At 45.2% G+C, this 7,764-nt stretch overlaps 1 non-coding gene across 1 annotated transcript; it reads right to left on the reverse strand.

Annotated features, from left to right (window-relative positions):
- Window positions 1–652: 652 nt before the first annotated feature.
- On the reverse strand, window positions 653–741 carry trnar-ucg (transfer RNA arginine (anticodon UCG)). The gene is given in 2 exon segments: window positions 653–688; window positions 705–741. It is a non-coding gene; the product is annotated as a tRNA-Arg (tRNA).
- Window positions 742–7,764: the final 7,023 nt, after the last annotated feature.

A 7,764-nucleotide genomic window follows, 5' to 3' on the forward strand; every position in this document is an offset into this window, starting at 1 on the left:
GTATGGAGATTCTGGGAAGATGAGTTTCACTGCCTACGAGGATCTTTGTGGTTTTCCTGCAGAAACACAAAACAAAGTCTCTTTTCAGAGTCACCCACCGCCTCATAGGGACAGCAGTGACCTGGGAACGGGAGCTGGGGTGTGTTTTATGCCGGAAATAACAGTTCATGATTTATGTTGTGCTCTCGTTATATTCCAATCTCTGAATTGAGCCTTTCCACCACACCAGGGTCATGGGGAGAGTTTTCATCGTTTCTTTATCAAACGTACAGACGATGTTATAAAGTTGCTGATTTACCCAGATGGTGGATTCTCCCCTCACAGTGAAAAGTAACATCACACCTTTACATATGCCCATTGTTTTTTAATTGAATAATTAGTCAAATGGAATTATTTGTGAAGTTATTTCCCCCGAGACGGTGTTTCCTGCAGTGAAACTGATCAGTTTCAGCTCAGTCATTCAGGGACCTGGAATTCCTGCAGTTTGAGCCCGCTGTCACCCCACCCCACTTCTGATTGGTCACCCTCTTCTCATAAAGTCAGTGACAGCACATGAGGAGGCCATTCGCCCCATCAAGTCCATGTCGGGTTTCCAATCTGTTCAGTCCCCGACTCGATCCCCAAAGCCCTGCATCATCCCTTTGGGTCAAAATGACCGTGGCAGGACTCGAACCTGCATTCTTCTGATGACATCATCGCATATACCGAAGTCAGATGCTTTATCCATTAAGCCACACGGCCATTAGCTTTCAGAAATGTTTCAATCAGAGAACCTCGAAGCACAAAATACAAAAAATCATTGGTTGAACCTGTCAACCTGGCAGAATATTTGAATTTGTGAAAGCCGCCAATTTCACTGTGGAAAAGAAGTGATCGACTGGAAAAGTACAAAAAAATCTATTTTCCCGTAGCGGTTTAAATAAACTTTTAAAACACAATTTTGCTTTTACCGACTCAAATTGCTGGTGCTATTTTATGAACAGCTTTATTTTGCCAATTTTCGTCAACTTCTCATCCGTAACTGACAGTAAAAGACTCCGTTCAGCAATCTTTCACACGACAAATAACTCAAACTCAGTGTGGAAGTAATAAATTACAGACTATTGGTAATTCCCCTTCACACAGGCTTCAGGGGGACAGTGAGAAGCCACTGAAATAGTTGCTTCATCCTTTTAAAAGGTTCCCATTCTGTCCTGTTACTGACATGTTGGAATCAGATTTGTATTTAACAAGCAATTTCTGTGAAAACAAAATCCTCAACAGACCAGCTGGGAATCTGGGAATCACTGAAGTAAAATAAAAGGCTTTTGATTGAGAAGACGGGACCTTCTCACCAGCAGCCGGGTTACATTCCCCTCACATCCTTACACAGTGAGCTGCTCTTTCCCTCGAAAAATAGACAGCAGCAGTTGGAAGTTCAGTAAAAGGATCGGTTCATTGAAACAAGTTTCTGAGTGACAGGTGGTGCTGAATATTAATACAAGAAGGTCCTGGAATGGGAAACAAGTGTCCAGAGTGGGGTCTGAAATCAGGACAGGGAAATGGCCAGCACTGACACAGATCATTTCATTATTACATTGATATCTGACTGTCTATAAGGAGAAGCGAGTTAAACACATGATGGTGAAAGGAATGGAAGATGACGCTGGTTGTTCTAGATGAAGAGGGATAGACAGAGGTGTGGGTACAGCAGACTTCAGACAGTAATAAGCCCTTTCAGATACTGTGGGTGGATCTGAAAAGAGCCTTTGGGATAGTTAAAAAACCTGCCTTTCAGTGCAGCAGCTTTTTCGGGAGCAGCGTGTGAGCGAGTGAGCAGCTGGGAAAGTCCGTTTGAAAGTAAATTTAATTTCCTTTTGTTTTTCGGCGGAGGCCAGGGGGCTGCTGGGTAAGTAAAACACTATATATTTGGGCGGTTTAAAATAACTTTCCTTTCAGTGCAGCATCTTTTTCGGGAGCAGCGTGTGAGCGAGTGAGCAGCTGGGAAAGTCCGTTTGAAAGTAAATTTAATTTCCTTTTGTTTTTCGGCGGAGGCCAGGGGGCTGCTGGGTAAGTAAAACACTATATATTTGGGCGGTTTAAAATAACTTTCCTTTCAGTGCAGCAGCTTTTTCGGGAGCAGCGTGTGAGCGAGTGAGCAGCTGGGAAAGTCCGTTTGAAAGTAAATTTAATTTCCTTTTGTTTTTCGGCGGAGGCCAGGGGGCTGCTGGGTAAGTAAAACACTATATATTTGGGCGGTTTAAAATAACTTTCCTTTCAGTGCAGCAGCTTTTTCGGGAGCAGCGTGTGAGCGAGTGAGCAGCTGGGAAAGTCCGTTTGAAAGTAAATTTAATTTCCTTTTGTTTTTCGGCGGAGGCCAGGGGGCTGCTGGGTAAGTAAAACACTATATATTTGGGCGGTTTCTGAACCCAAGACACCACACTTGTAGTGTCTCCCACCCGCCCTCCTCCTCTAACCAAAAAAAAGGACTCGGTGGGGTGTTTATAAGGTAAGGCTTTTTCGATTTCTCTGGTTTTATTGTGATTGGTAAAAACTTTTCGTTCCTTTTTCATTTAACTAAGTTTAAACTTAAGATTAAAAATGGCAGGAGATCTCAGACCCGTATCATGCTCCTCTTGCTCAATGTGGGAGCTCAGGGACATGGCTGATGACCCTGACTCCTTCACGTGCAGGAAGTGCGTCCAGCTGCAGCTCTTGTTAGACCGCATGACGGCTCTCGAGCTGCGGATGGACTCACTTTGGAGCATGCGCGATGCTGAGGAGGTCGTGGATAGCACGTTTAGTGAATTGGTCACACCGCAGATTAGGATTGCTGAGGGAGAAAGGGAATGGGTGACCAAAAGGCAGAGAAAGAGCAGGAAGGCAGCGCAGGAGTCCCCTGCGGTCATCTCCCTCCAAAACAAGTATACCGTTTTGGATACTGTTGAGGGAGATGGCTCACCAGGGGAAGGCAGCAGTAGCCAGGTCCATGGCACCGTGGCTGGCTCTGCTGTTCCGAAGGGCGGGAAAAAGAGTGGAAGGGCTATAGTCGTAGGGGATTCGATTGTAAGGGGAGTAGATAGGCGGTTCTGTGGTCGAAAACGAGGCTCCCGAATGGTATGTTGCCTCCCAGGTGCACGGGTCAGGGACGTCTCAGATCGGCTGCAGAACATTCTAAAGGGGGAGGGTGAACAGCCAGTTGTCATTGTGCACATAGGCACTAATGATATAGGTAAAAAAACGGGCTGAGGTCCTACATGCAGAGTTTAGGGAGTTAGGAGCCAAGTTAAAAAGTAGGACCTCAAAGGTAGTAATCTCAGGATTACCACCAGTGCCACGTGATAGTCGAGTAAAAATGAAAGAATAGTCAGGATGAATGCGTGGCTTGAGAGATGGTGCAGGAAGGAGGGGTTCAGATTTTTGGGACATTGGGACCGGTTCTGGGGGAGGTGGGACTATTACAAATTGGACGGTCTACACCTGGGCCGGACTGGAACCAATGTCCTTGGAGGTGCTTTTGCTAACGCTGTTGGGGAGGGTTTAAACTAATGTGGCAGGGGGATGGGAACCAATTGAGGTCAGTTGACAGTAAGGAGGTAGTAACAAAAGCCTGTAAGGAACTAGATAATGAAGTCAGTGTGTCTAAGGGGAAGAGCAGGCAAGGAGCAGATGATGAATATAAAGGGACTGGTGGTCTGAGGTGCATTTGTTTTAATGCAACAAGTGTAGTAGGTAAGGCAGATGAACTTAGGGCTTGGATTAGTACCTGGGAGTATGATGTTATTGCTATTACTGAGACTTGGTTGAGGGAAGGGCATGATTGGCAACTAAATATCCCAGGACATCGATGCTTCAGGCGGGATAGAGAGGGAGGTAAAAGGGGTGGAGGAGTTGCAGTACTGGTCAAAGAGGATATCACAGCTGTGCTGAAGGAGGGCACTATGGAGGACTCGAGCAGTGAGGCAATATGGACAGAACTCAGAAATAGGAAGGGTGCGGTAACAATGTTGGGGCTGTACTACAGGCCTCCCAACAGCGAGCGTGAGATAGAGGTACAAATATGTAAACAGATTATGGAAAGATGTAGGAGCAACAGGGTGGTGGTGATAGGAGATTTTAATTTTCCCAACATTGACTGGGATTCGCTTAGTGTTAGAGGTCCAGATGGAGCAGAATTTGTAAGGAGCATCCAGGAGGGTTTTCTAGAGCAGTATGTAAATAGTCCAACTCGGGAAGGGGCCATACTGGATCTGGTGTTGGGGAATGAGCCCGGCCAGGTTGTTGAAGTTTCAGTAGGGGACTACTTTGGGAATAGTGATCACAATTCCGTAAGCTTTAAAATACTCATGGACAAAGACGAGAGTGGTCCTAAAGGAAGAGTGCTAAATTGGGGGAAGGCCAACTATACCAAAATTCGGCAGGAGCTGGGAAATGTAGATTGGGAGCAGCTGTTTGAAGGTAAATCCACATGTGATATGTGGGAGGCTTTTAAAGAGAGGTTGATTAGCGCGCAGGAGAGACATGTTCCTGTGAAAATGAGGGATAGAAAGGGCAAGATTAGGGAACCATGGATGACAGGTGAAATTGTGAAACGAGCTAAGAGGAAAAAGGAAGCATACATTAGGTCAAGGCGGCTGATGAAAGACGAAGCTTTGAAAGAATATCGGGAATGTAGGACCAATCTGAAACGAGGAATTAAGAGGGCTAAAAGGGGTCATGAAATATCTTTAGCAAACAGGGTTAAGGAAAATCCCAAAGCCTTTTATTCATATATAAGGAGAAAGAGGGTAACGAGAGAAAGGATTGGCCCACTAAAGGACAAAGGAGGAATGTTATGCTTGGACTCAGAGAAAATGGGTGAGATTCTAAACGAGTACTTTGCATCGGTATTCACCGAGGAGAGGGACATGACGGATGTTGAGGTTAGGAACAGATGTTTGATTACTCTAGGTCAAGACGGCATAAGGAGGGAGGAAGTGTTGGGTATTCTAAAGGGCATTAAGGTGGACAATTCCCCAGGTCCGGATGGGATCTATCCCAGGTTACTGAGGGAAGCGAGAGAGGAAATAGCTGGGGCCTTAACAGATATCTTTGCAGCATCCTGAAACACGGGTGAGGTCCCGGAGGACTGGAGAATTGCTAATGTTGTCCCCTTGTTTAAGAAGGGTAGCAGGGATAATCCAGGTAATTATAGACCGGTGAGCCTGACGTCAGTGGTAGGGAAGCTGCTGGAGAAGATACTGAGGGATAGGATCTATTCCCATTTGGAAGAAAATGGGCTCATCAGTGATAGGCAACATGGTTTTGTGCAGGGAAGGTCATGTCTTACCAACTTAATAGAATTCTTTGAGGAAGTGACAAAGTTGATTGATGAGGGAAGGGCTGTCGATGTCATATACATGGACTTCAGTAAGGCGTTTGATAAGGTTTCCCATGGCAGGCTGATGGAGAAAGTGAAGGCGCTTGGGGTCCAAGGTGTACTAGCTAGATGGATAAAGAACTGGCTGGGCAACAGGAGACAGAGAGTAGCAGTAGAAGGGAGTTTCTCAAAATGGAGACGTGTGACCAGTGGTGTTCCACAGGGATCCGTGCTGGGACCACTGTTGTTTGTGATATACATTAATGATTTGGAGGAAGGTATAGGTGGAATGATTAGCAAATTTGCAGACGACACTAAGATTGGTGGAGTAGCAGATAGTGAAGGGCACTGTCAGAGAATACAGCAGAATATAGATAGATTGGAGAGTTGGGCAGAGAAATGGCAGATGGAGTTCAATCAGGGCAAATGCGAGGTGATGCATTTTGGAAGATCCAATTCAAGAGTGAACTATACAGTAAATGGAAAAGTCCTGGGGAAAATTGATGTCCAGAGAGATTTGGGTGTTCAGGTCCACTGTTCCCTGAAGGTGGCAACGCAGGTAAATAGAGTGGTCAAGAAGGCATACGGCATGCTTTCCTTCATCGGACGGGGCATTGAGTACAAGAGTTGGCAGGTCATGTTACAGTTGTATAGGACTTTGGTTCGGCCACATTTGGAATACTGCGTACAGTTCTGGTCGCCACATTATCAAAAGGATGTGGATGCTTTGGAGAGGGTGCAGAGGAGGTTCACCAGGATGTTGCCTGGTATGGAGGGCGCTAGCTATGAAGAGAGGTTGAGCAGATTAGGATTATTTTGATTAGAAAGACGGAGGTTGAGGGGGGACCTGATTGAGGTGTACAAAATCATGAGAGGTATAGACAGGGTGGATAGCAAGAGGCTTTTTCCCAGAGTGGGGGTTTCAATTACTAGAGGACACGAGTTCAAAGTGAAAGGGGAAAAGTTTAGGGGGGATATGCGTGGAAAGTTCTTTACGCAGAGGGTGGTGGGCACCTGGAACGCATTGCCAGCGGAGGTGGTAGATGCGGGCACGATGGAGTCTTTTAAGATGTATCTAGACAGATACATGAATGGGCAGGAAGAAAAGAGATACAGAACCTTAGAAAATAGGCGACATGTTTAGAGAGAGGATCTGGATCGGCGCAGGCTTGGAGGGCCGAAGGGCCTGTTCCTGTGCTGTAATTATCTTTGTTCTTGTTCTTTGTTCTCTTTGTTTGAAAACCCTCAAATAGCGACCTTGTAATTGGTTAGGTTACTAATGTTTTAGTTAGTGTAATTTATGAATAATTACTAATTAGAAACTGCTGTTTGGACAGAGTGTAAAGCTGTGAGTTGATGTGTGAGGGACTTCACTGACTAGGGGAAGGAGGTGCTCTTTGGTCTCTTCTCTTCTGCCTTTTCAGCCTCCATGGTACAGGGGAAGAAGCTGATCGGTGAGTAACTGGTAAATTATTCTACTTATTACACTTATTACACGAGCAATAATGAGTTTGTAAAGCTAAGTAATGGCAGGGCAGCTCGAAAAGTAAAAGTTCTAAATTGGGGGAAGGCAAATTTTACAAAACTGAGAGGTGATTTGGTGGATGTGGACTGGATACAACTACTTGAAGGAAACCCAAAGATGTTTTATCAGTCCATTAAGAGCAAGCGGATAACTAAGGAAAGGGTATGGCCTATCAGAGATGTACAAGGGAACTTCTGTGTAGATCCAGAAGATGTGGGTGGGGTTCTTAATGAGTTTTTTGTCTCTGCCTTCACAAAGGAGAGGGATGATGCAGACAGTGTAGTAAAAGAAGAGGAGTGTGAAATATTAGATACGATAAGCATAATGAGAGTGGAAGTACTAGAGGGTCTGACATCTTTGAAAATGAATAAATCACCAGGGCCAAATGGTTTGCATCTGAGGTTGTTAAAGGAAGCCAAGGAGTAAATAGTGGATGCGCTGAGGATCATCTTCAAATCCTCACTGGATATGGGGGAGGTGCCGGAGGATTGGAGGTCTGCGAACGTTGTACTATTATTTTAAAAGGATGTGGTAAGTCTGACCTCAGTGGTGGGTAAATTATTCGAATCAATTCTGAGGGACAGGATAAACTACCACTTGGAAAGACATGGATTAATCAGGGATAGTCAGCATGGATTTGTTAAGGGAAGGTCATGTCTCACTAACTTGATTGAGTTTTTTGAGGAAGTAACAAGGAACATTGATGAGGATAGTGCGGTGGATGTGGTTTACATGGATTTTAGTAAGGCATTTGATAAGGTCCCACATGGCAGTCTGGTCAGTAAAATGAAAGCCCATGGGATACAGGGGAATGTGGCAGGTTGGATCCAAAATTGACTCAGTGGCAGAAAACAAAGGATAGTAGTCAACGGATGTTTTTGCGAATGGAAAGCGGTTTTCA

This window comes from Heterodontus francisci, unplaced genomic scaffold (assembly GCF_036365525.1).
Source record: "Heterodontus francisci isolate sHetFra1 unplaced genomic scaffold, sHetFra1.hap1 HAP1_SCAFFOLD_43, whole genome shotgun sequence".
Taxonomy (NCBI): Eukaryota; Metazoa; Chordata; class Chondrichthyes; order Heterodontiformes; family Heterodontidae; genus Heterodontus; species Heterodontus francisci.